Below are 24,967 nucleotides of genomic sequence, written 5' to 3'. Positions count from 1 at the left end.
ACAACTACTTCTGCTGTCCATTTTATAGTGTTATTGTTTTTAAACCACACTAATTTTTACAAGTTTTGCCAACTTTCAACAAACTTCTGATCCAGAAACTACAAGGTTATTATGAGAAATGTAATCCTCAAATAGTAGTGTATAATTTAAGGAATCATTAATGAAGAATTTTCTAGTTAATTGAAATGTTAATTATCATACCTGAGAGACTTAATTTTGTAATTTTCTAATATTTCCAAAATGTAATTTTGCATTTAAATTTGTTTGCCTGGCATTCTACAAAAAGAGACAAAAATGGGAAAAAAATCTTATTTGTATCTTCTCCATATATCTATTCAATTCACATTTGGCTAAACATAATGCTTGACACATCACACAGAGCAGATCTAAAAATTGAAGAATTTGCAAAATACTGAACTTAGCGAATATTTTTCATTCACTAAGTACTTTCTTCAGATTGAAAGTAAGTTTGAGCCCTTACTATTAATCAGATTCATTATTTTCTAGTTAAATTCTGAAAAAATAAATGACAAAAATCACTTCCAGTGTGATCTGAAAGCTACCTAAGTGTTTCAATTTGATCATAAGATGAACTCTAGCATAGCAATTACCTCTTTGAATAATTAACCTCAAATGAGCTAACCTTATTATTGTGGACTCCCAAGAGGCAGCAATGTGATAGAAAAGAAGCTAACTTCAGAGTCAGAATAACCCTGAGTTCAAATTCTACCTCTGAAATGGACAGGATATTCAATCAAAGAGCCTTTTCCCAGAAACTCTCTAAAAACTATGAAAAACATTGGTTTGTTTTTTTTTTCTTCAGTGGGAGTTCCCTAGCCCGAAAAAGTCACAAATCTTTATTATTTAAAAAAAAAAAAAAAAAAAAAAAAGGTAAAGAGCAAGGCTTGGTCTAACAAAGTCTGTAAAAGATGCCAAGGATGCATGATAAAAAAAGGAAGTGGGTCAGCCAGGTAAGCACATGTAAAGAATGACAGAGTAGAAGATGAGTATTATTACTACCTTAATCTCCACGTTAAAATAGTTGACATTAAAACTGCCACTTTAAAAAACAACAGAAGAAGTCCTCTTGCATGTTAGAGGAAGAAAAGGGATCCTACCTACGTGATTTATAGAAAGACAAAGACAAGAAACAAAGGGTGGGAAATTATGGATGGATAAGTTATAATAGGCACCAATATAGGGTGGATTCACTTTTTGATCAGAGATCCAAGAAAAGGTCACACTATATAACCAGCTTAAATGTCCTTTTTTTTTTTTCCAATAATTTCTTCCTCAGAGGTAAGTCTCCCCTAACCAGACATTAAAACAGATAATGCTGTAAACATATGAACATTTTCTGCTTCCTTTATTCATAATTAATGGGCTTAGTTCTTCTCGAGACTGAGAAAACATAACCACCAAATGCCTTAAACTGAACTCAGTAAGCTAAAGCTACCATTTGGTTTGGAAGTGGAAATTTCAATCAACTTTTTTTGGCATTACAACTATATAATCAGTTTGATTTTTTTTTTTAGGCTAAAATATTTGTCTATTTTAATATCTAAAAATGTGCCTCTATGCCATAATATACTTTTATCTGGGAATGACCAGAGGGACTCAAATGTAAAGACTTTCAGAGTCATTCACAACCAATCCAACTATCTACACAATTTGAACAAGGATTGCTAGAATAAATAGATATGTCATTTTAGGACTGAAAGAGACTTTGGAAATTACATGGAACCCTGTCATTTTACAGATGAGGACACTAGGCTGGGCTCTGCAAGGGTCAAATGCCTTGTCTAAAGTCACACAGTCACACAAGCAGGGACAAAACATACCCAAGTAGCTCTAGCTCAGTCAGCTCTTTCCACTCTGACTAAAATATATCAATTCTGATTTTAAAACAGTGCTTATGAGATATTTAGCCTTTGAGAATTTTGATGATTAAAACAAAGAAAAGTACTGAACAAGTCCTCATTTGGGCACGATTTTTTTATTTTGCTTTGCTCAGATCATAACTAAGATGATCAAAGTAGTACTCTGGCCTATATAGAAACAAGCCATAAAATATATGAAGTCTAAGTCTCTTGTCAGGTAGTTTGGCAGACCCAAACTCAGAAGATTTCAACAGGTCACTTCCCACTCATACCCATATTATAAGTGCTTCTAATGGAAATGAACTTTGGTGAAGGTTCATGGAAATGTTTGCAAGGCACTTTTCACTTAGGGCAGCTCAAGTATTTTTTTAGCTTGTTGTTTGGTCAACTTGACAACAGTTAAGGATGCCCTGTTGAATCATTCTAAAAACATCTATGTGGTCCTGCAACATTCCACTTGCCAGGGTGAACTTGCCAATGAAGTCCACTGGAAAGGATGTGAAAACAGAAAAAGAAAAGACAACTAGAATCAGACTAATGGCTATATCAAAACTTGAAGAAAATAATAATTAAAAAAAGAAGCTTCTATTTAAGATGAAAAGCATAAAACCCTAAACACCTCATCTATCATTTTATCTTTTTTAAAAAGCTTTTCAAAATGTACACATGAATAATTTTTCAACATTAACCCTTGCAAAACCTTGTGTTCCAATTTCCCCCTCTTCCCTCCTAGCCAGTAAGTAATCCAATATGTGTTAAACACGGAAAATATGTTATATCCAATATATGCATACATATTTATACAATTATCTTGCTGCACAAGAAAAATCAGATCAAAAAGGAAAAAAATGAGAAAGAAAATAAAATGCAAATAAACAACAGCAAAAGTGATCCTATGTAGTGGTCCACACTCAATCCCTACAGTCCTCTCTCTGGGTGCAGATGGCTCTCTCATCACAAGATCATTGGAACTGGCCTGAATCATTTCATTGCTGGAAACAACCACGTCCATCAGAATTGATCATGATATAACCTTGTTGTTGCTGTGTACAATGATCTAGTTCTGTTCACTTCGCTTTGCATCAGTTCATGTAAGTCTCTCTAGGCTTCTCTTAAATTATTCTGCTGATCGTTTCTTATAGAACAATATATCATCATTGTATCTTAATGTATCCTCCTTAGGGAACAGGTATAGCAATAAAAAAGGTCCTTTACTAAATACATTATATATATATATATATATATTCTGGAAAAGTTTATATAGACAATTCTTAGAGCAATTTCTTTCATCTCTTCTCACTAGTAGATAATACTCTTAAAAGAAGAATTATTTCTGCTAGTAAAAGAAGGCAGCTTAGTTTTCCATCAAAGCACAAACATTAGTTGCATTAGAAATAGTCAATTTAAAAAAAAGAAAACACTTGTTCTTTTTCAACTACTGTAACAACTCAATTCTGCCTTGTATTTCTTCCTCTTTATATATTTTATAAGTCTATTGACCTAATGCATCTTCTATGACCCACTCAAGGAATTTTACTTTTAATCTGTGGTCTGCCCTTGCCAACAGGGCTAGAGCAAAGTCCCATATCTTCAACCTTGAGAACCCTGAAAGTGTTTATTAAATTTTGGTCTTGACCATATGCTAACAACTTGTTCCCTGTGGCATCAGTGGAACTGCTCAGGGAAATACCTGCTAATGTAAGTAGTCATGTTTTTAAAGTGCCACCCTACCAGCATCTATGACAGTTGACTATGTGAGCAATCCTCCAGAGATGATCTGGCAAAGGGATTAATATTCTCCTTCACCTTAAGTGAGAACATCAGGGCTAATCAGTAAGCACCAGGAAGCATATGCAGGGGAGGGAAAGAAAAGTAGAAGGATGAAAGGGAAGACAAAGGAATATATGTGCTAGAGATTAATAGAGGGCCACTAGCACCTTCAAATGCCAGTCAGTCCTTCCCGTGTCAGAGATCAACTATTATGATCAAAGTATATGAAATTTTTTGTCACTTTTTTTACCTTGGAATATTTTCAAGTTTCACATCAGAATCTCAAGCCTAGAAGTCTCTTCTAGAATTTACTCAGGAATAGTACTCAACACCAATATGGCATTTGGGCAGATCCCCAGTTTATTTGCATATGATTTGCATGTGCTTTATACATTCAGAGGCTGTGCAACTACAACTAGATAATTTTTTTAATTTGAATTTGGTCACTATAAGGGACAAGTTTTTAAAAAGGAGAAGGGTATTATTTCCAATAAAAATCTCTTCTGAGCCATTAAAGAACCCAGACCAGACATCAAAAAGTGCCCTGACCTCACTGAGTCAGAGGAAATAAACAGTTCCAAAAGTCAGATGCTCATCACATGAAGGGAATGAACTTGTCTGGCTGGTGGGAAAGTTAATTTTCAAATTTATTAAGTATGCTGTGCCTTCTCAGGATCTGAAGAATCATGCAGCTCTGACAGAGTACATGGTAGTGAAGTGGGCCCATGGAGCAGAGGATGCTGAGAGCACAGGTATTATACTGGCTCTTTGGAAATTATCTGATCCACCACACTTAACACCATATACCAAGATAAGATCAAAATGGGTCCATGATTTAGGCATAAAGAATGAGATCATAAATAGATTAGAGGAACAGAGGATAGTCTACCTCTCAGACCTGTGGAGGAGGAAGGAATTTATGACCAGAGGAACTAGAGATCATTATTGATCACAAAATAGAAGATTTTGATTACATCAAACTAAAAAGTTTCTATATAAACAATACTAATTCAAACAAGATTAGAAGGGAAATAACAAATTGGGAAAATATTTTTATAGTTAAAGGTTCTGATAAAGGTCTCATTTCCAAAAAATATAGAGAATTGATCCTAATTTATAAGAAATCAAACTATTCTCCAATTGATAAATGGTCAAAGGATATGAACAATTGTCAGATAATGAAATTGAAATTATATCCACTCATATGAAAGAGTGTTCCAAATCACTACTGATCAGAGAAATGCAAATTAAGACAACTCTGAGATACCACTACACACCTGTCAGATTGGCTAAGATGACAGGAACAAATAATGATGAATGTTGGAGGGGCTGTGGGAAAACTGGGACACTGATGCATTGTTGGTGGAGTTGTGAAAGAATCCAACCATTCTGGAGAGCAATTTGGAACTATGCCCAAAAAGTTATCAAACTGTGCATACCCTTTGACCCAGCATTGCTGTTATTGGGCTTATATCCCAAAGAAATACTAAAGAGCGGAAAGGGACCTGTATGTGCCAAAATGTTTGTGGCAGCTCTTTTTGTTGTAGCTAGAAACTGGAAGATGAATGGACGTCCATCAATTGGAGAATGGTTGGGTAAATTATGGTATATGAAGGTTATGGAATATTATTGCTCTGTAAGAAATGACCAGCAGGAGGAATTCAGAAAGGTTTGGAGAGACTGGCATGAACTGTTGCTGAGTGAAATGAGCAGAACGAGAAGATCACTATACACTTCAACAATAATACTGTATGAAGATGTATTCTGATGGAAGTGGATATCTTCAACATAAAGAAGATCCAACTCACTTCCAGCTGATCAATGATGGACAGAAATAACTGCACCCAGAGAAGGAACACTGGGAATTGAGTGTAAACTATTAGCACTGTTGTCTTTCTACCCAGGTTACTTATACCTTCGGAATCCAATACTTAATGTGAAACAAGAAAATTGGATTTATACACATATATTATATCTAGGTTATACTGTAACACATGTAAAATGTATGAGATTGCCTGTCATCTAGGAGAGGGAGTAGAGGGAGGGAGGGGAAAATCTGGAAAAATGAATACAAGGGATAATGTTATTAAAAAAATTACTCATGCATATATACTGTCAAAAAAAAGTATAATTATAAAATTAATTTAAAAAAAAAGGAAATTATCTGATCCTAGTACCTCAGTTTATAGGGGAAAGAATGGAGAACTAAAAAGGGGAAGGGATTGCCCAAATTTATGTACCTGAGGGTTCTAAGTAGCAAAGTCTGAATTTGGATTCCACTCCCAACTCCAAATCTAAAACTCTTTCAGGCATAACTTGCTGACTCTGATGATACCAAGAAATCTGGGGAATATCATTGATCACTTTCTGTATAAACTTGCCTCTCCTGCTTTGGACAGAACACAGGACAGGCACATCTGGTGAGAATACTGACAGCTGCTCTCCATCAATTCTGTAGCTAAATTTAATTATTTTTTATTTTCAAATCATAAGTTAGGCCTTCCTTCCTTTTTTTTCTAACCAATCTGTACAAGCACCCAATTGAAACTTTGAAATGATAAAGAATCCAAGAGGATTCAACCATCAGATTTATCAGTAGAAGGAAAGGAACAAGCATTTATATAGTGCCTATTATGTACCAGGCATCATGCTGATCATTTTACAAAATAGTGTCTTATTTGATCCTTACAAAAATCCTGCAAGGTTGATGCTATACTCCCCATTTTAGAGTTGAGAAAATTAAGGCAAAACGAGTTTAAGTGACTTGCCTGGATTTACACAGCTGTTATGTGTCTCAGGCCAAACTTGAACTCTGGTCTTTCTGACTCCAAGCCCAAAGCTAGAACTATCTGCAGTATTCTATCAGTCTCTGTTTAAAAAATAATAATAATTTATAAAAAGTCATCCAATAAATAACTTGATCCATCCTTACTGATAAAGAAAGAATATCTTTTGTTCTTATTTTTATTTATAATTCAAAGAAATCTGCCAACTTTTTTTGCTGCTTTGTCTTTCTGGTTTTATAAAGGTATTTTTACTTGCTAGAAGGCAAGGTCTAGCTATTGGGGCTTCTTGATATAATATAACATCTCAAGAGAGGACTCTATATTCACAATATACAAGGGGCAGGGGAAAATTAAATGCATATCAAGAACAAATAACACCAAGGAAATAATTGTTTTGTTGTGGTAACTCAGAGATTATTATGAAATAAAATCAAGCCTTGAAAGTGCACTATTGTAAATTTTCTCTGCAAACAGCTGGTTCCAATCAGAAAACTTAGGTAAAATAAGAAGGAAATCAACCAAGAAGTTGACATCTGCTACTCTAAAGTTTCCTCCAGCCCTCATGTCTACAAGTGTCTCTTGGAAATCTCCTCATCTGCAAAATGAGGGATGCTTAGATTCTATGCTCTACATCATATGATCACACAAATCTAACAGCAAATACAACTTTACAGTATGGCAAAAGGATACTACTGAGAGAAAGGAGCTCATGATTTGAGACGGAGGGTCAACACACCCTTAGCTAAATGCTTCTAGAAGTTTATTGGATAGTGAGGCAACAGAGACTTTCCCCATGTCTTGAAAGAGAGTCGTGACTTGCCAGGACCAGATAATTCTGGGCATAAAAAAGTCTTTCAATTTTCTTCTGCCCACAAAGGAGAAGGAGAGAATGGGTAATATTATTCCGTTTGAGCCTGAGCCTTGTGTCATAAACCCAAGACATGGCTGTGAAAGTTCCTCTTTGATGAGACATTTCCAGAAGTCCAAGACTTCATTCAATAGGTCAGAAGTGGCGATTTCCGCTGAACAGTGTTAGAAAACATCTCCCTGACACCACAAACTCCCAATCCTGCTCCTTCCTCCAAACTTTTAAGGCATCAAAGCTGATCGGGAAGCTGGCTGTGGCCCAGATCACCGAGACACAACTGGACGATACTGGTTACAGTGGGGTGTCACATGGGTAAGATATGAACCAACGAGCAGCATAGCTCAAGAAGCAGGTGTGCAGTAATTAGTTGTCATAAATATTGGGGAAATGTTTGGGGGAGGGTTCATGGTAGAATGGCCATTAGGGAAAAGACAAGGAGAGATGAGAAGATAACAGAACTCAACCACCAGACAGACAAAGTGTCTAAATGACAAAGGAGCAGAATCCATCTTTAGCTCTTTGAGAGAAAGGAAGAGCATATTAAATTTTAAACAAAGACCACCCCAAGGGAAAACATCCAACCTCCCTCCTCCAACCTGCTCCTTTTATTTCCAGGGCTGTTAGTCAGTTAGGTTCATATAAAATGAAACGTTCCTAATCTCAAGGGTTTTTAAAAAACACCCCACTATCCATATAGCAGCTGGCATACTGAGTCTTTGGAGGGGAGACAATTCACATGGAAATGCCCCCCCAAGAAGAGTCACCTCACCATCTCCTGAGGGGTATCTGCTCCCAAACATGAGAGAGAGAGAGGAGATAGAAGGAAAAAAACCTGAATGGAAAGTCAAGGGAGGTGGAAAGGCAGAAAGGGAAGATGGATTCCCTGGTCTCCCCTTCCCAAACACCCAAAGATAAAAAACTGAGCTTGGTTTATAAAAAGAAGGAAATACCCACTGCTTCAACCGGGAGAGTAAACTAAGTCATAGTGGAGCACTGAAAGGGGAAGAGGCCAAAACCTTTGCTAACAGCCAAGAAAGGCCACTCTCTTAGGAGGGAGATAAAAAAGAGGAAGGGTGGAGGGAAGGGAGGGAGAGAAAGGAAGAGGGAAAGAATGAAGAACAGGAAAGATAAATTTAGAACAAGCAAGTGTTATTCCTTTGGTAATTCTATCACTCCTTCCTCCCCTCCTCTGACTTAGCTAGCCTAGAAATACAGGATGCAAGGGGGGGTGTGGCACAATGATCTCTTCTGAGCAAAGGGTCTCCCCCCATGAAGGTTGGGAGTGGGGGAAGGGGTCATAGCCTAGAAAACTTTTAAGGCAAAAGAACAGGAATTGTTTAACTCCCTCTCCCCAAGCCCAAAGAGATCCAGGCCATATCACTGGCCAGCTCTTCATGGGGAAAGGCAAAGCATTTCTAATGGTCTCCTGGGGAGGCTTCCTAAGTGGTCACTCCAAAGAACATTTGGACCTTCGGGCTTCCCACAGGGTTCTGAAATCATCCTCCTCTGTTGTAGTTGAGAGCCAAATCTAGGCAGTAGCTATGGATCTTCCACAGGTGAAATGTGGAGAACAGATAGTTACTACAAGGGCAGCACTGCCCTAAAGTTTGAATAAACAGGTAAGGAAGGAAAAGCATTTTGATTCAGTCCCTCTGATCTGAGACATAATTAGAGCAAAGGGAATAATGGAAAAACTGGCTATTATCCCGCGAAACAAAATCTGGAGGAATCCTTGGTGTACCATCTGGAGATTGTTCCCTAGATAATAAAGTCCTAGGGAGTCGGGCTTACCCCACAAGCCTGTGCTGGGGGCTCTCTGCCCTGCCCCTAGAGAGTTCTTCTTAGAGAAGACACCATTGAAAAGATACATCCTAAAAAGACCCATGGACATTTTTAAAGACTAGGAGCTAGTTTTCAGCCAAAAGGAATCAAAGGACTTTGAAAGGGGGCTAAGAAAGAGAGAGAGCTCCCAGAGCAGCAGCTGGGTATTCAAGGAGGAAGGCTATGGCCGGCCGGAGTAAGGAGGGTGAGGGCCAGTGACCTGAGAGAGTGGAGGAGGACGGGCAGGAAAGGAGGGAGGCAGCCCGGCAGCCCACCCGCAGAGAGCCAAATCCTCAGGAAATTTCCACTGAAGAAACAACAACACAAAAAACCCAAGTAACACACATCTTTCCAGTACATGCTTGTCAACCAGTGGCTAAAGCAAACTGTCATTTGTGGAGGTGGGGAGCCAAGAGAAGTGTCGAGTGCTTAGGAACAAAAATGCAACTTTATAGTCATGTTAGAATGGAACAACAGTGGTGCTTTAGAAGAAAAAAAAGGAAAGAAAAGAAAGAAGTGGATTAAGAAGAGCAGAGGGAAAAAAGTTGAGCTCATGGGCTGAGATCTGGTAATCTAAGTGGCTGTCTAGAAAGATTTTTTTTCTTTTTTACAACCAAGGTATAAAGGCTTGAAAATAGGGGTTTCTAAGAGAAATGCTGACAAACTCTTAACCAAAGCAAAAGAACTCGGCAGTTATTATACAGAAGTTTTTCAGAACAATGAGATAGAACACAATATTATAGAGTAGAACACTAGGGGAGGGCATTAAGAGTACTTAAATCATACAGTTTAAAAAAATAAAACTGGGAAAAGAGATGCCACTGAAAGAAAAATGTCACTGGGCAGGACCTTAATTATTCAAGCCAACAGGAAAAGAGAAGGAAGGAAAGAAGGAGAGAGATACATTTTCCCCATTTCCTTCATAGTCAAAGGCAAACAACTTTTAAGACCTAACACATTTCAAAATTAATGAATTAATCAGTTCAAGAAACATACTGAGAGTCTCCGATGTACATCAGCACAAACATTACTATTGTACTGGGCTTTACAGAGTTTTTTCAAATCAATTCCATAAATCTACCCCCCCAAAAAAAAAATTGGAAGAGGGTGGAAGGGAATATTTTTAACAAAGAGGCCAAGCACTGCTCTGAGGATAATGTGGACATAAACAGCCCACCCTTACATATCTTGAGATTCCCTCACCAGTTACAACATTCATTTCTAGAGTAAGTGGAACCCAGGCTAAAACACTCCCTTCTTTCCTTTTCACTTAAGAAATGATGACTCAAATTTAAGAAATAAATATGACTCTGGATGAGAGAGCAGGTGGTTCTGGATGATTTTATGTCTCAAAGACATTAAATTCTTCCCCAGGGAAGAAGCCATAATATTATGCCCAGTTGTATTTTACAGGATCCAGAGTTTTAGATCCTCTAAATTATAGCCTGGTATTGTGAATGGCTAACAGGCCGTTTCCTCTTCTACACAGAGCATTTCTCTATATAATAAAGAGGAGAAATAGATATCATCTGCCAAAAGCTACCTCTGGATGGTCTCAGGGTGCAGGGTCCATATATTTTTTGGACATGGCCAATATGCTTCACTATTTTGCTTCACTATGTATTTGCTGCAAGGGTTTTGTTTTTCTTTTTTCTAATGGAGGAGGTGGATGAGGGGGAGAGAATTTGTGTTAATTGAAAAATAAAATAAAATTAACAAAAAAAGAAGAGTACAGCTAGTTCTGTCAGACACCTTTTTTTTTTTTTTTTAAGGGGGTGAGAGTTCAAGGAACAAACTTTCACACTCTTAATTAAAATGAGATTCCTCCCAGAAGAACCCCTAGACAAGGATTCTTACCAGGAGGAGGGGGAGGCAAGTTCTTTCCAGGCTCAGGAGAAAACTGTAGACCTAAAAAGTACAAAGAAACTTCAGTCACAAAAACCCTTCCATAAAAAAATCAGACTTCGTCCACAGCACCATGAAACTCTCTCTCCTAGAGCTTGACAGTGGCAGGTATGAAGCTGAGACCAGTTTACAGACAATAACATTAACTCCTTCTAAATAATGTTGAGGTTCTGACATAGACGATAAAAGCTGAAAACTTCAAAGGTAAGATTGAAATCCCATCCTTAATCCTCCCCATTGTGTCTGAGTATGGCAGGGGTCCGGGATCAGTGCCTAATGTTACCTACCGCATATGTTTTGACACATAAACACAACAGAACATGTAAAGTAAAAATACGGGAAACAACTAGATGATGATGAAATTTAAAAAAAAACAAAAAAAAAAAACACTTTTTATTTACTGTTTTTGCAGAGTGTAGATTCAGGTAGCACTACTATCCAGAATATACTACATGAGGCCAATGTTCATTTAGAAGGACAAAATGTACAGTTAAAAAAAAAACAACAAAAAACGGGTTTATAAAAATGAGCACACAACATTCTCTCCACAGAATAAAGATATTTTTGTTTTCTCTATTCCAACTCACTGATCTCAAACACAATATTTTTTTTGCATCCTCTTCATATCCCTATACACCTTCCTTATTCCTCAAGTGATGAAGGAACACTCTCAGTGTAACAAAAATTTATTAAATGATGTCTGTATACAAAGAACAGAGCATCAGCAGACACAGTCTAGACAAGATTCCTGCCCTCAAGCAGCTTTTCCTTAAGCACCAGCATTCAATACAAAATATTTTTTGAGGGAGAGAGACTAGTGGTTTTGAGAAAACTTGGAAATCAAAATGTAAAAAGTAATGTTGAAGTAAAAAAATAAAATCCATCTTTATCAAATTTAAGATAGTTTTTCTCTCTTTTCTTTTCTTTTCTGAGGCAATTGGGGTTAAGTGACTTGCCCAGGATCACACAACTGTGAGGCCACATTTGAACTCAGGTCTTCCTGACTTCAGGGGCTGGTGCTCTATCCACTTCAGCACCCAGTTTTTCTTTTGTTAAGGCTAATACTTCAACAGTATTGTTTTCTATACTTTTTTCCTATAGATTTGATAAGCCTGACCCTATCACCTCACCTGCTCCACAAACTTCAGTGGCTCCCTATTATCTTAGAATACCAAGTATAAATCCTGTTGGCTTTCAGAACTCTTTATACCTTGGCCTCTTGAGGCCTTTCCAGTCTTCTTGCACTTTAATCCCCTCTATTCACTCTGAAACCTGTGATAGGCCTGGCTGGTTCTGGAACAAGACATTGCAACTCCTGTGTGTTTCCAATGGTAGTATTTTGAAAGGCTGCACCCCATGCCTGGGTTCTTGCCCTCCGTCACCTCCATCTCCTAGCTTTTTTCAAGTCTCAGCTAAAGACTCACTTTTTACAAAACCTTTCCCCAATTCTCTTTACTCTCAGGCCTTCCCTAATATTATCTCCTATACATTCTGCATATGTCCTTTTACATAAGTATTTGCATGTTGTCTCTCCCGATAAAGCAGGAGTTTCTTGAAAGCAAGGATTTTTTTTGTTGTTGTTGCATACTTAGCACAATGTGGGGTATATAGTAAGTGCTTAATAAATGCAAGCTGACGGACTGAGTTGACTGACTCTAGTAAAATCCTACTCCAAATAAACAAACTTGGATTTTTAAAGAGAAATACAATCTCTGGTAGATCCTCCCAAATTAGAAAGACTCAAGAACAGACTTAACAAGAAACTATGTCTCAAATGAATCTGAGCTATGTTTGGAGGGATTCATCATTAGAAATTTGGTTACAAGCTTAGGGGCACAGTGGAGAAAGCAATGGACTGTATTCAGGAAGATCTGAGTTCAAATCCAGCTTCATATGCACTATTTGTATGACCCTAGACATGTCAATTAACCTCTATCAGGTTTCCTCAATTGTAAAATGATAATAACGCCTACCTCTCAAATTTGTTGTAAGGAGCAAATAAACAATATCTATATAGCAATTAGGAAAGTGTCTCCTATACAGTAGTCACTGTATGAATGTCATCATTATTATTTATTACTAAGTGATAATTTCCTTCTGCTATGGCAGCTCATAACAAAACTGTCTATTAAGGCAATTCAAGAAGACTATTAAGTTGAAAAGGATGATATTCTTCATTTTTTGACTAAATCATGATTCCATGAAGTACTGAAATGGGTTATAGTTTTGTGTATGTACTATCCAGGAAAGGAAACTCATTTTACAACATTCTGTTTTATGAGAAATGTGCAAACTTCCAAAAGCCAATTTACATACTACCTTTTGGATTGCAACTTATTTGTTAGGTAGAGAAAGGCAACATCTAAAATATCATAGTCAACATACTAAGACTTCCCTACCACACTAGTAAAAGCCTGGATAAGTACTGGTTTGAGTACTGCCCATTTCTGATTAGCTTTGTAATTTTCTTCCTTTGTGGAAGCACCCTAGTATAAGGAGCAGAGTACTGACCTTGGCATTGAAAAGAGCTGAGTTCAAATCCTGTCTCTGATACCAGCTGACTTATTAATCTCTATGTAATTCAAGCAAGTCCCTACTTTTTCTTGCTAGGCTGGAGAAATGACAGATTATTTCATCCTCCATTAGTCATCTAATTTAAGGGCAAAAGTATAATTTTCCCCCTAAAGTCAAAAAGATCTTTGGTATGTATGGGATTGCCTGTCATTTAGGGGAGGAAGTAGAGGGAGGGAGGGGAAAATTTGGAAAAATGAATACAAGGGATAATGTTATATAAAAAATTACTCATATACGGTCATAAAAAAATTTATAATTATAAAATTAAATTTAAAAAGAGGAATAAAAAGGAATTACAATTAATTTTTAATAGTTTTTATTTGCCAGATATATGCATGGGTAATTTTACAATATTGACAATTGCCAAACATTTTGTTCTAATTTTTCCCCTCCTTCCCCCCCCCCCAGATGGCAGGTTGACCCATCCATATTAAATATGTTAAAATATAAATTAAATACAATATATCCTTACAAAAAAAAAAAAAAAAAAGATCTTTGGCATTTTCTTTTGCTCTTAGCTAAATCGATCCCAAGTCAACAAGCATTTATTAAGCACCTACTATGTGCTAGGCATTGTGTGAAGTGTTGTAGCTTAATATAGTGCTTTTTTAGGCAAGGAAAAGTTATACACATCCATTAAAATTCTTATTGTTCTTGCCAATTTCTGCAATGATTTAGACTTCCAAGTCACTGAGAACTTAAAATCAAAACAAATAACCAAAAAATATACATCCTACTATGTACAGAGCACTATTCTTTATAATATGAAGAAGTATATATGTATATCGGAATATAACATAATAGTCTTTGACCTCACAATCCAGATGGGAAGACAATACATAAAATCCTGTTGGCTTTCAGAACTGTAGAAAATTAAAGAAAATTAAGACCCAAGACAAGCGTTCATCAAAATGTAAAGCTTTAAAAACACAAAAGTTGTCAGAAGGCGAGTGCTAAGAATTCATCATTGCATAAGAAATGTGAAGGATGACTGACAAGAGTTTAACATCCTATAAAAATTCTTTTTTGGAGGGTGGAGGACCAACAATAACATGTGTATCTTTGTTTCTGACAATAGCATTTTAAAATTTCCACCAATTCTAAATATACTTCAATAAGAGGTATCCTCATTTTTTAAAATCTGGGAAATGGGACCTTTTTATATTTTGTTAATAAGAAACTAAGCTTTCATTTCATACCACCCCTACCTTCTAATAAAACAGAAGTGACTTAGACCATGTCCCATCATCTCCACCATCCTTGACTTTAGACATTTTTTCATAGCCTTTATTCACTCAAGAGATATTTACAGGCATCTGTTCCTTGCAAAGTCACCATAGGGGAAGCAAAGGCAGAGTTCCTTCTCTCACAGCACTTACAATCCAACCAATTCTTCATCTGTATATATCCATCCTACATTATCAAGGGAGCTTTCGCAGAGGAGGTAGAAACACTCTCCACAATAAATTATTTTCCCCTTTGACTTTTTCCACTTTCTATAGTTAGAGGTCTGCATCACAGAGATATACTGGATCTGTGACTTTATTGTTACAAGGAACTCCCTTACTGATAATGCCCATGAACATCTTCACAAATCCTCAAATTCAAAGTTCCAAAGAACTTGCAGAGTACAGAAATGAAGAGAAAATTGATCCTATATTCCCTAACTTGCAAGCCAGCTCAGAATCTAATTCAAATTCATGCTATTGTCTTACAAGAATGTCCACTGAGCTGTCCTGCCCATTAGAATTCTCTCTCAAGGTGAAGACAAAGATTCCTATCCAGGACTTAGAACTTAAGGGCATAGATTAGTACTCTGGATCTTAATGTAAACTTTTCTTCTAGGCCTCTATTGCATCCTATTAATTGCCCCTGTCATTCAGGGGCTTCTGAGAGAAGGCCCCAGAACCTTCTATAATTGGAAGAGTCTATGAACTAAGCACAACATCCTGAGAAGAGGGATTAGGGGGAAGCTCTCTGCCCTTATCATTCCTAGCACTCTTTTCTTCCCAGTTCATAGCAGAACTTATCAGTAACATAAGCTATCTATATAATAGAGGATCACAAAAGCAACTGTGTCACAGGTTCGAGGGAGATAATGTTTATAAAATGTTTTTCAAATCTTAAAGCACTATATAAATGTTTATTATTATGATTAATTTATTAAAAAACATTTGATTTTAAAATGGTCAATTTGGCATTTTAGGATCTTGATAACAGCACTGGAGCCAATGAATAGCTGATTTAGGCTGAAAACCCAGGATATTGGTTAATAAGATGCCCCCCCCAAATTATTTCCATTGGTTTTGTCATTGACCACATGTGGGGATATACACAGTGGTGCCAGACTTAGCAGGGGGATAAATGTGGAAGTTGCGTAAAACCTGGGACTCCAGGTGTGACAGGCCAATGTGCAGCACAGAACAAACCCCCTGCTTTCTCGACAGCACTTTCCTTTTACACACACTGAAATGGAGCCACCTAAAGTATCCTGTATGATTTTAAACTTAAGCTTCCCAGGCAAAAGAGTACTAGAAATATCTCTGAGCCCCAAAGCAAACTCAAAATAGAAATTCTGCAAAAATCTCTGGTGGTCCTATTACCCTCTCTCCCTTCCTCCACATTTTAAAACCATTTCAGATCTTGGTTACTTCAATGTCTCTAGACAATATGCTTAAAATAAGTCTCCCCAGTAGTAAATGCATCCAAAATGGAAATAACACAAGCATGCAATGATCATATAATGCCAGGATGATAATAAGCATGTAACACCAAAATGAAAGAAGACACCCAAAGAATCTTCACAGGAGAAAGAAAGAAGTAAAGTATTTCAGAGACTCTAGGGCCCTAGCCCTATATATTAATTTGAAATTGAGCTCCCAAGCAGCATTGATAACCAACTCCAAAATGTCCACTTGACCCTTCTTTTCCGTAGAGATTCCTATTGCTGACTATCCCATTTTTCTATCTAATCTTGGAATTTCACATTGTACAGAATACTTTAGATTGAAAAGAGTTTTAATAGCTCAGTTACTAATTGGTTAGGCTGATCAAGAATTACAGGTGACTTGGAGTAGGGCAAAGGGCCAGGTCACAAGCTATGAGGAGAATCCTTAAAAGTAATGACATTTATTTTCAGTGAGAAAGAAATGCAGAGGCCAGATGGGAACTGAAACAATTCAGCAGCTTTGATCATTAGAATTAGCTGTATAAATTATTCCTATTCATTCTTAAGAATTTTTTCTTCTGCCTGACCCTAAAGTCCTGAGCTTCAGAAAACTATGGCAAAGTCACTGTGGGAATGAATCCAACAGCCTTTCTCTTCTGAAGAAATGACCTTTGACTTTTTTTAAACTACACCTGTACAAAACGAGCACAAGAAAGAGTGAGCAACTTCAAGGCCAGATGAATGAGTCCCAAGGGCACAAAGTTCTTTCCCACTCTACCTGGGTGAGAATTCTAGGACTAGAGTAAGTTAGCCAGTCTAGGTTCTCCAGGGCTTGGCCAGGGTTTCTGTTGTTTCCCTAAACTGGAGCCGTCCAGCCCACACAGCAGTGCCAGTTCCCACAGTCCCAAGGATAAGATCTGAGCAGCCTCTTCAGTCCTCTCTCAGTGATATGTTTTCATTAATTTTCTCATTACTCAAAAGCTATTGCTGTTTGACCAGGAACCATTCAAGCATCATTTTAAATGACCTCCCCCCCAACTTCACATGTCCCCCATCTCTTTAAAACTGCCACACTGAGCAATTTCAGTACTTAACAGATGTACTTAAATTAATTACTTTTCTGGGTTAGTTTCAGCTTCTCTCTGCCTCTTAAATCTTTCCAAACTACTCTCTGACTACAGGGATGCAGTTGCAACAACCATAAAAGTCATCTTAAAAGGCATATTGGGGGAAAAAAAAAGCCCACACGAACTTGTTAACAAGTCCGAAGTTTAAAGGACCTGCCACCTTCCCCACCCATCTGACGGCACCCAGACTTCCTTCTGCAAGCCCTTTTACACATACCCCAATTGTCTCCCACAGAAAGCAGGGAGAAATGGGGGATGGGAGGTAAAGGAAAGTATGAGGGAGGTACAGGGTGGAGAAAGAGCTAAAGGAAAAGGATAGGGAAGGAGGAGGGGAGAGACTGGGGGGGGGGGAGGAAAGAAGGAATGAAGTGCCAGCAGGAAGGAGAAATAAACAGAGGAGAGAAAGGGGAGGAGGGTGACAAAGGAAGGAGGGATTGGAGAAAAGAGGAAGCGTGACAGAGGGAAGAGAAGTGAAAAAGGAGGAAGAAGAGGGAAAGAGGATTGGGGAGAAAGAGGAAGAAGAGGGGAGAAAGAGGATGAAGAAGTTAGAGGGTGGGAGAGAAGGATGAGGAAGGAGAAGGAAGTGGGGGAAGGGAAGAAGGAAGATGAGAAAAGGAAGGAGGGGGAGGGGAAGATGAGAAAGGGAAGAAAGGGGGAGGGGAAGAAGATAAGAAAGAAGAGGGGGAGGGGAGGATAGAATTAGAGGGCAAGGGAGGGGAAGAAAAGAGGTGGGGGAAAAGAGGGCAGAGAATGGATAGAAGGAAGTGGGGAAAGAAAAAGAGAGCAGAAAAAGGGAGGGAAGGGGGGGCCGGGGGAGGGAAGCCGGGGGTCCAGCTAGCCTGGGGCCGGCCGCCGGGCCAGCCCTTTCAACAGGTAACTGACCCAGAGAGTGCATCTCGGCAGCGGCCGAGCCCGCAGACGCGCGGCCGGGCGGGCTCCCCCAGCCCGTGCCCGGGGCCCTGGGGGCGGGCGCGCGGGGCGCCCCTCCCCGCCGCCCCTCGCCCCGGCTCCCGCCGGCTCTGGCCGAGCTCCAGCTCCGGGCTGCGGGCGGCGAGGACACACGGACAGACACAGACACGCGCGCGCGCGCGCACACACACACACACGCAGAAAGTTTGTGACCAACCATCAGTGCTGGGGGGAGAAACTTCCAGTCCCAGCCTGATGATCAGAGGGGTGCGTGCGGGGCTGCCGGGGACACCCACGTGCGGGGGAAGTCGACAGCTGCGGCAGCCGCCCGGCCTCGGCTTCTCGCCCGCCTCCCCCTCCTCCTCCTCCTCCTCCTCCTCTCCTCTTTCTTCTTCTTCTCTCTCCGTCCTCCCTCCTCTCTCCTCTTTCTTCTCCCCCTCCTTCCTTCCCTTCCCCCTCTCCTCTCTCCTCCCCCCGGACGCCATCTCTCTCTCTCCATTTCTCTGTCTCCCTCCCTCTCTCCTTTTCTCCCTCCGTTCTCCCTCCCTCCTCTCTCTCTCTTCCTCTCTCTTCTCTTCCTCCCTCCCTCCCTCTCTCTTTCTCTGTCTCTCTCTCCCCGGCATGAGGGAATGTGGAAGTGAAAGGCGAAGACGACATGTTGGCCGCCCCGCAGCCGGGCCTGTGGCGGGGCCGGTCCCCGGGGAGCCCCCGGGGGGGCGGGCCGCACGGACGGGGCTCCCGGCGTCCCCCTCCCCCTCCTCTCCCCGCCGTCCCCCTCCCCCTCCTCTCCCCGCCGTCCCCCTCCCCGGGCTCTCGCGGTCTGTCTCCGCTCGGGAGGAGGGAGGCGGGGGAGAGCCACGGGCTTTGGCTGAAGACTCACCCTTGGGCTTCTGGAGCGGCTCCTCCGGGGACCTGGGCGGGGGGTCCCTCCGGCGGACCCGGGGGAGGGGGGCGGCAGGAAGAGGGCTCGCTTCTGGCTGTCCACCGCCTGATGTGGGTGCTGGTACCGCCGGCTCTCCTCCGAGCACGCCCGCCCCGCTCCCTCCCTCCCTCTCTCTTTCTCTTTCTCTCTCTCCCTCCCTCCCTCTCCCCTTCTCTCCCTCCCTCCCTCCCTCTCTCTCTCTCCCTCCCTTTCCCTCTCTCTCTCTTTTCCTCCCTCCCTCTCTCCTCCTCTCTCTCTCTTTCTCTCTCTTTCTGTCTCAGGAAGAAGGGAATGAGGCAGGGCTGACGTGAAGGGATGCAAAACAGCTCCTCCTAACCCAGCTCTGAGAGGAAGAGAGACAGAGAAAAGCAGCTCTTTTATCTCTCTTTTGTTTTCTCACTTCCTTTCCCCCCTCCCTTAATACCCCCCCCTCCCTGGTCAGCCTAAGTTTTCTTTTCTCTTTCCACCGCAGAGAGGAATTTTCTTTCTTTTTCTTTCTTTCTTTCTGTTCAACTCTCCTACTCTAATTGAAAGCCTGGAGGGGGGTTCCCCCCCTTTTTTTTTCTTCCCTCTTTTCTTCCTTCTTCCTCCTTTCTCTTTTTTTTAAAAGGGTTTTGTTTGCTGTGGGAGTTTCGTTTGAAAATCAAGTCACGCCTTTTTTTTTTTTTTCTCTTTCTTTTCTTCTTTTTTTAAACATCAGAGTAGAAAAAGGGAACAAAACTTAACTGAAGCTGAGGAGTGTGGGGGAGAGGGAGACCTATTTTTATATAAGGAGACTTAGGTAGAAACGGGGTGACTTGAGTTGGGGGGGACAGGGGGCCTTCTGGTGCCCATAAATACAGTGGAGGTGGGGGGGAGAGCTCGCCAGCCCTGGGGAGATGTTAAGCTTTGTGCATCCTACAGAAAGAAAAGTTTATTGGGGTTTTGTAAATGGGAAGGAGAAAAATAGGGTTGGACTGAAGGAGAGGGGTGGAGAGAGATGAGGAAGTCTTAGAAACCTTCTTTCAGGAGAATAAAGCTGGAGGTTTTGTTTTTTGTTTTTTTCAAAATGGGCATATGCCTATGGGACAAACATGTCTCTAGAACATTTAACAGTTTAAAAAAAATGCCACCTTTAAGGCTATTTTGAAAGCACTGACCAGCCACTAATGAGTTAGTCCAGGCAAGTGTCTGGTGAAGGGAGTGCTATTAACCCTGTTTGTGGGTGAGGTCTCCTAAGACAGGGAAGTGATGATGTGTCTTTCAGGAACAGATAAGTACAGTGAAGGTTAAAACTCCTAGCTGACTCCCAGCAGTTATAAGAAGCATTGCTGCTTCTGATGCTTGAGCTTCTTGGGAAGGAGGTAGAAAAATGGACCTGAAAGGACTCTGGCTTCTCACCACTAACCTCCCCAGTCATTTTAAAACAAGGGAGCTAATATTCCTGGAGTTTGCTGTCTGAGGCAGCCTTCTGGAATGTGCCACTGGGTTAATGAGCATTTCACAGCCCTTTCTTCTTCCAACTCCACAAGAACAGTTCTTCTAGGACATATACCTCCACTCTCCGGAAAGAACTCAAGACTCAAAAGTTGTTCCTTAAAAACATTTCCAGCAGATAATGATAGACTATCCACTGGGTCAAGGCAGACAAACTTACTACTCCTAGAAGGAGAAACCACACTACAGAAGTGCAGAAAGGGCTTTGTCAAAATATAATCCGCCCAGAAGAGACACTTCCACAGAATGGTCCTCTCGTTCTCCTGAGGAGTGATCAAGTTTAAATTATTAATGGCGAAACCTTGCATCAGACCAATACCTACCAGCCAGACTCTCAGCACTCTATAGGGATGTTGGGAGAAAAATGTAGAAAACTTGTCTAGTGGTGGGCTTATCTCATTATTCAATTCAGTTTTTAATACAATAAAAAAATTTTTTTGAGAACCTATCATTTTATGCTGTTTCCACAGAAGAAGACATGGGTCCTTTTTCAAGGAACTTAGGTATGAAATAATGAACAATACAAGAAATTTTAATGATTCACATTTACATAAGACTTTTAAGATTTGCAAAGTATATTACATATTTCTTGGCAGTAGGTATTCAGTGGATAGGGTTGGGCATTTGGAATTAGGAAGATCTGCCCTTCACAAAAGGCTGATTTAGCAGGATGTCTCTAGACAACTGTTAAATGCTGCCTGCCTCAGTTTCCTCATCTGTAAGGTAAGGAAAATAGTGCTTTTCTCCCAAGGTTGTAAAATGAGATAATGTTTGTAAATGCTTTGCAAATCTTAAAGCTCTATGTAAATGCTGGCTATTTTTCCTATCTCATTTGATTCTCATTTCAGTCCAATAAAGATCTTAAATAGTAGAGTTATCCACATTTGACATAGATGAGGCCCAAAAGTTAAATAACTTACATTTGGTCATGGTGGTGTTAGTATATGAAAGCAGATAGTTCTTTACTCCAAATTCTGCACTATAGGAGACAATATAAGGTAATAAACTATGAATCAGAAGATTCCCCCAGACTGGAGGTTGAAGATCTAGGAGGTAAGAGGTGAGAAAAATAGAACGCAGGGAGAATGAAGATTTTTTTTTAAGTTCACAGGTTTTTGGAAAGACCTTTGATGGTAAAATTTTTTGTGTAACAGCAAAAAATTGTTGTTGGGGATTGGGCTTCTTCATGAATCTATAGTCAAGTTATATATCACCTCTAAGGTCCCTTCCAATTCAAATATCTATGTTTTGGTCTGTGGTGCAGACAGTAAATATGAACATCAGTTTGGGACGGCATCAATGAGCATTAGAGTAGTTGGGGAAAATTTATGGGAATTTAATGGAAGTGAAATTTGAGCTGGACCTGGGAGGGTAGATGGTCTTCAGAAAGGGGAAGCCTGGATAGTCAAAGAATCTCAGGGTTAGAAGCCTTACCATTCACCTAGTCCAAAAAGTCCCTAAGCAGAAATTTCTTCTGTAACCTGTAATATTCTCAGCATTAGATTATCCAGATTACCAATTACTATAGTGTAGTAGTGGGGAGGCAACTTCTTCATATAATGAATAGCTAAACTCTGGAAGATAACCCTTGTTTTAAATTGAAACCCATCAATCCTAAATATTCAGATGAAGAATGAGCTCAAAGAAAGATAGACAAGAATGACAAGATCCTTGCTATATCAGCTCTTCTCCACTTCTTCTCCTGCCCGTATCCCTTCTTTTTTCCTTCCTTTTTTCTTTTGTTCTTCCCAGGCTTTCCCCTACTTCTTAAGGAAAAGGAATAACCATTTATATAGGGCCTTCTCTATGCCAGGTACTGTTAAGTGCTTTTTACAAATAATATCTTATTTGAGGCATACAACACCTCTGTAAGAGAGGTGTTATTCTTACCCCTATTTTACAGTTGACACTGAAGCAGATAAAGATTAAGTGATTTTCTAGGGTTACATAGCTAATAATTGTCTGAAACTGGATTTGAATTCAGGTCTTTTTGATTCCAGGCCCAGCACTATCAAATTCTGTCACTAGTTCAAAATTCAAATCTACTCAAGTCTACTATATTTACTCACTCTTCTCTGTTCCTATTTTCTCCTCTCTTACTTTTCCTTTAGATTTCATAAAGATTGTCTTTACTAAAGACAATACCAATTACAACAAGAAACCAAGTGCTACTTTTTTCATTAAAATGATTGCTTCCAAAATAACCCTTTCATCTCTAAAATAAAATACATTTATCTTCTGTTTGCTTGTCAAAGTCCTTCGAAACCCACACACCAAGTATTAAAAAAAAAAAAAAAAAGGGTTTTGTTTCAAGGAGAAATTAATGTCATTTTTTAAAAAAAGTTCTTTCAATTTGTACATGTATTATTACAATGTGTACATGTATACACACATATTGCACAGATATTGAAAACTGAGGAACAAGCTCAATCCAATTCACATCATGGCTTGGGCACCAGCATCCTTCATCTGTTTGATTATTATGTGAAGTTAGGCCAAATGCTCTAGGCCTTCAAGACAATCAACACAATGTCATCTTTGAATAAGAGTATCTGAAGCATTTTGCTAATGGATAGGTCACTGGACTTAGAGTCAGGAAGATTTGCGTTTAAATTCAACTTCAGATACTTATTAGCTGTGTGACTCTAAAAAAGTCATTTAACCAAAAAAAAGAAAAAGTCATTTAACTTCTGCCTCAGTTTCCTTAATTGGAAATAATAATAGTATCCACCTTCTCCAAGGGTTATTGTCAGAAACAAATGAGATTTGTAAAGCTCAGGCACAATGCCTGATATATATCAGTATATAATTCCTGACATATATCATATGTAAATGCTCATTACCTTCTTTTCTTTTCCCCTCCCCCTCATCTATACAGAATCCTGCTTTGACTTGGACTCTGCACTGGATTTCCTCTATGACAGTTGTAAACACACCTTTCATGAGCATACATCTCCCTGTTTCGTGCTTTGTTTAATACTAATAATCAAAGGGGTCTGGCCTTTGAACAAGGTTCTTTCTATTATTAAATCTTTAAACAAGGTGCTCTCTGTTGTTATATCTTTCAAAGAATCGTATATAAATTTGATTTATACATGGGAGATCCTCCAAGGCAGTGTTTTACTCTACCAAACTGACTATTTTTTAATAGTTAACAAACTGAGTACAATGGAATCCACTGGGTTTGGGGAGAGGGCATGCTGCTTCCATAAGGGTAGGCATTTGCCAGCCAGATGTCTTATGATGTCCAATAAGGATACTGAAATCTCTTAGAAAGGCTAGTGTGTGAGAGAGAGAAACTGGCAAGGTCATTGCTCTGTTGGTTTCAAGTTGAGTACTACCTGGGGGACAACTCAGATCTTATTCTCTATTTCTGTATTCTTTACCTCTTACAGTCAGTTTTATGATACCAAGAATGTGACTTCACAGAACCTAAATGTTATATCTGTAACGTTCAGTAAACCACCTGAGGTAGGGGTTGCAAAGAGTGTGGGCAGAATTTGTGGCTCATAAGAGTACAGATTGATCAGAGATAACAATGATAAGTGTGAAAGTGGCTAGAAATCCAGTTTTGAAGATGCCCTTGGTGTAAGATCACCGAGAGTGGTATTGGTAGAGATTCAGAGTTCACGATGGTACGATGATGAGGTAAAGTTGTATAGATGTAGGATGAGGACCAGTTGATGGCTGGCCAGTAAAATCCCAGATGAATGTGTGCAACATGCATGACCTGCTGCAATTCCCCTGTAGGGACTTCAGAGCTCATGCAATCATCCTTGTCCACTTGCTGTTTCTCAAAGAGGCCTTTTTTAGTTTGCTTCTGAGCCAGAATTAGGTGTGTATAGAAAGGTCTCAATAGTTCAACCTGTTTCTTTTCTTCCCTTGTTATATTCAAATAAGAATGTAAAAATTGCTATAAGCCTCCAGGGAGGAAGAAAGCAAGTCACTTAACTCTCCCCACTAGGGTTAGTATAAAGCCATTGCTGCCATTTCTGTTTTTTGCTGTTCTCTATTTTTTCTGCATAGGTGAAGGGGTATTGGAGATGGAGAAGGCTAGCTTTGATTTTGGCTTCTATCAGGGGTTCAAAGATGGGGGTCTGTACCACAGTTTGGTGGCAGCCAAATCTCAAAGGATCTATATGCTTGACCCAGAATATGGTGGATCAGGCAGCCAAGAGAAAATGGTTTGTCCTGTATATGTTTATACTTCCATTTTTGCTATATTTTCTAAAGGAATAATATCCCTTTGTAAAAGATAATG

At 39.6% G+C, this 24,967-nt stretch overlaps 1 protein-coding gene across 4 annotated transcripts in view; it reads right to left on the bottom strand.

Moving 5' to 3' along the window:
* Positions 1 to 19,367, bottom strand: part of ZNF710 (zinc finger protein 710) — an 83,134-nt gene extending 63,767 nt beyond the window's left edge. For 2 of the 4 annotated variants that reach the window (XM_074295165.1, XM_074295170.1), the window contains exon 1: positions 19,189 to 19,367. The gene's annotated coding sequence lies outside the window, so the exon portion shown is untranslated. Of the gene's footprint in view, positions 1 to 10,982; positions 11,034 to 18,525; positions 18,645 to 19,188 lie in introns of those variants that run through there. The other 2 variants (XM_074295166.1, XM_074295168.1) reach the window with 2 other exon arrangements.
* Between the last annotated feature and the right edge of the window lie 5,600 nt (positions 19,368 to 24,967).

The sequence above is a fragment of the Sminthopsis crassicaudata genome, chromosome 2 (genome assembly GCF_048593235.1).
Source record: "Sminthopsis crassicaudata isolate SCR6 chromosome 2, ASM4859323v1, whole genome shotgun sequence".
Lineage (NCBI taxonomy): Eukaryota > Metazoa > Chordata > Mammalia > Dasyuromorphia > Dasyuridae > Sminthopsis > Sminthopsis crassicaudata.
The sequence above is the reverse complement of the archived record's forward strand: the minus strand, read 5'-3'. Positions and strand labels throughout refer to the sequence as shown.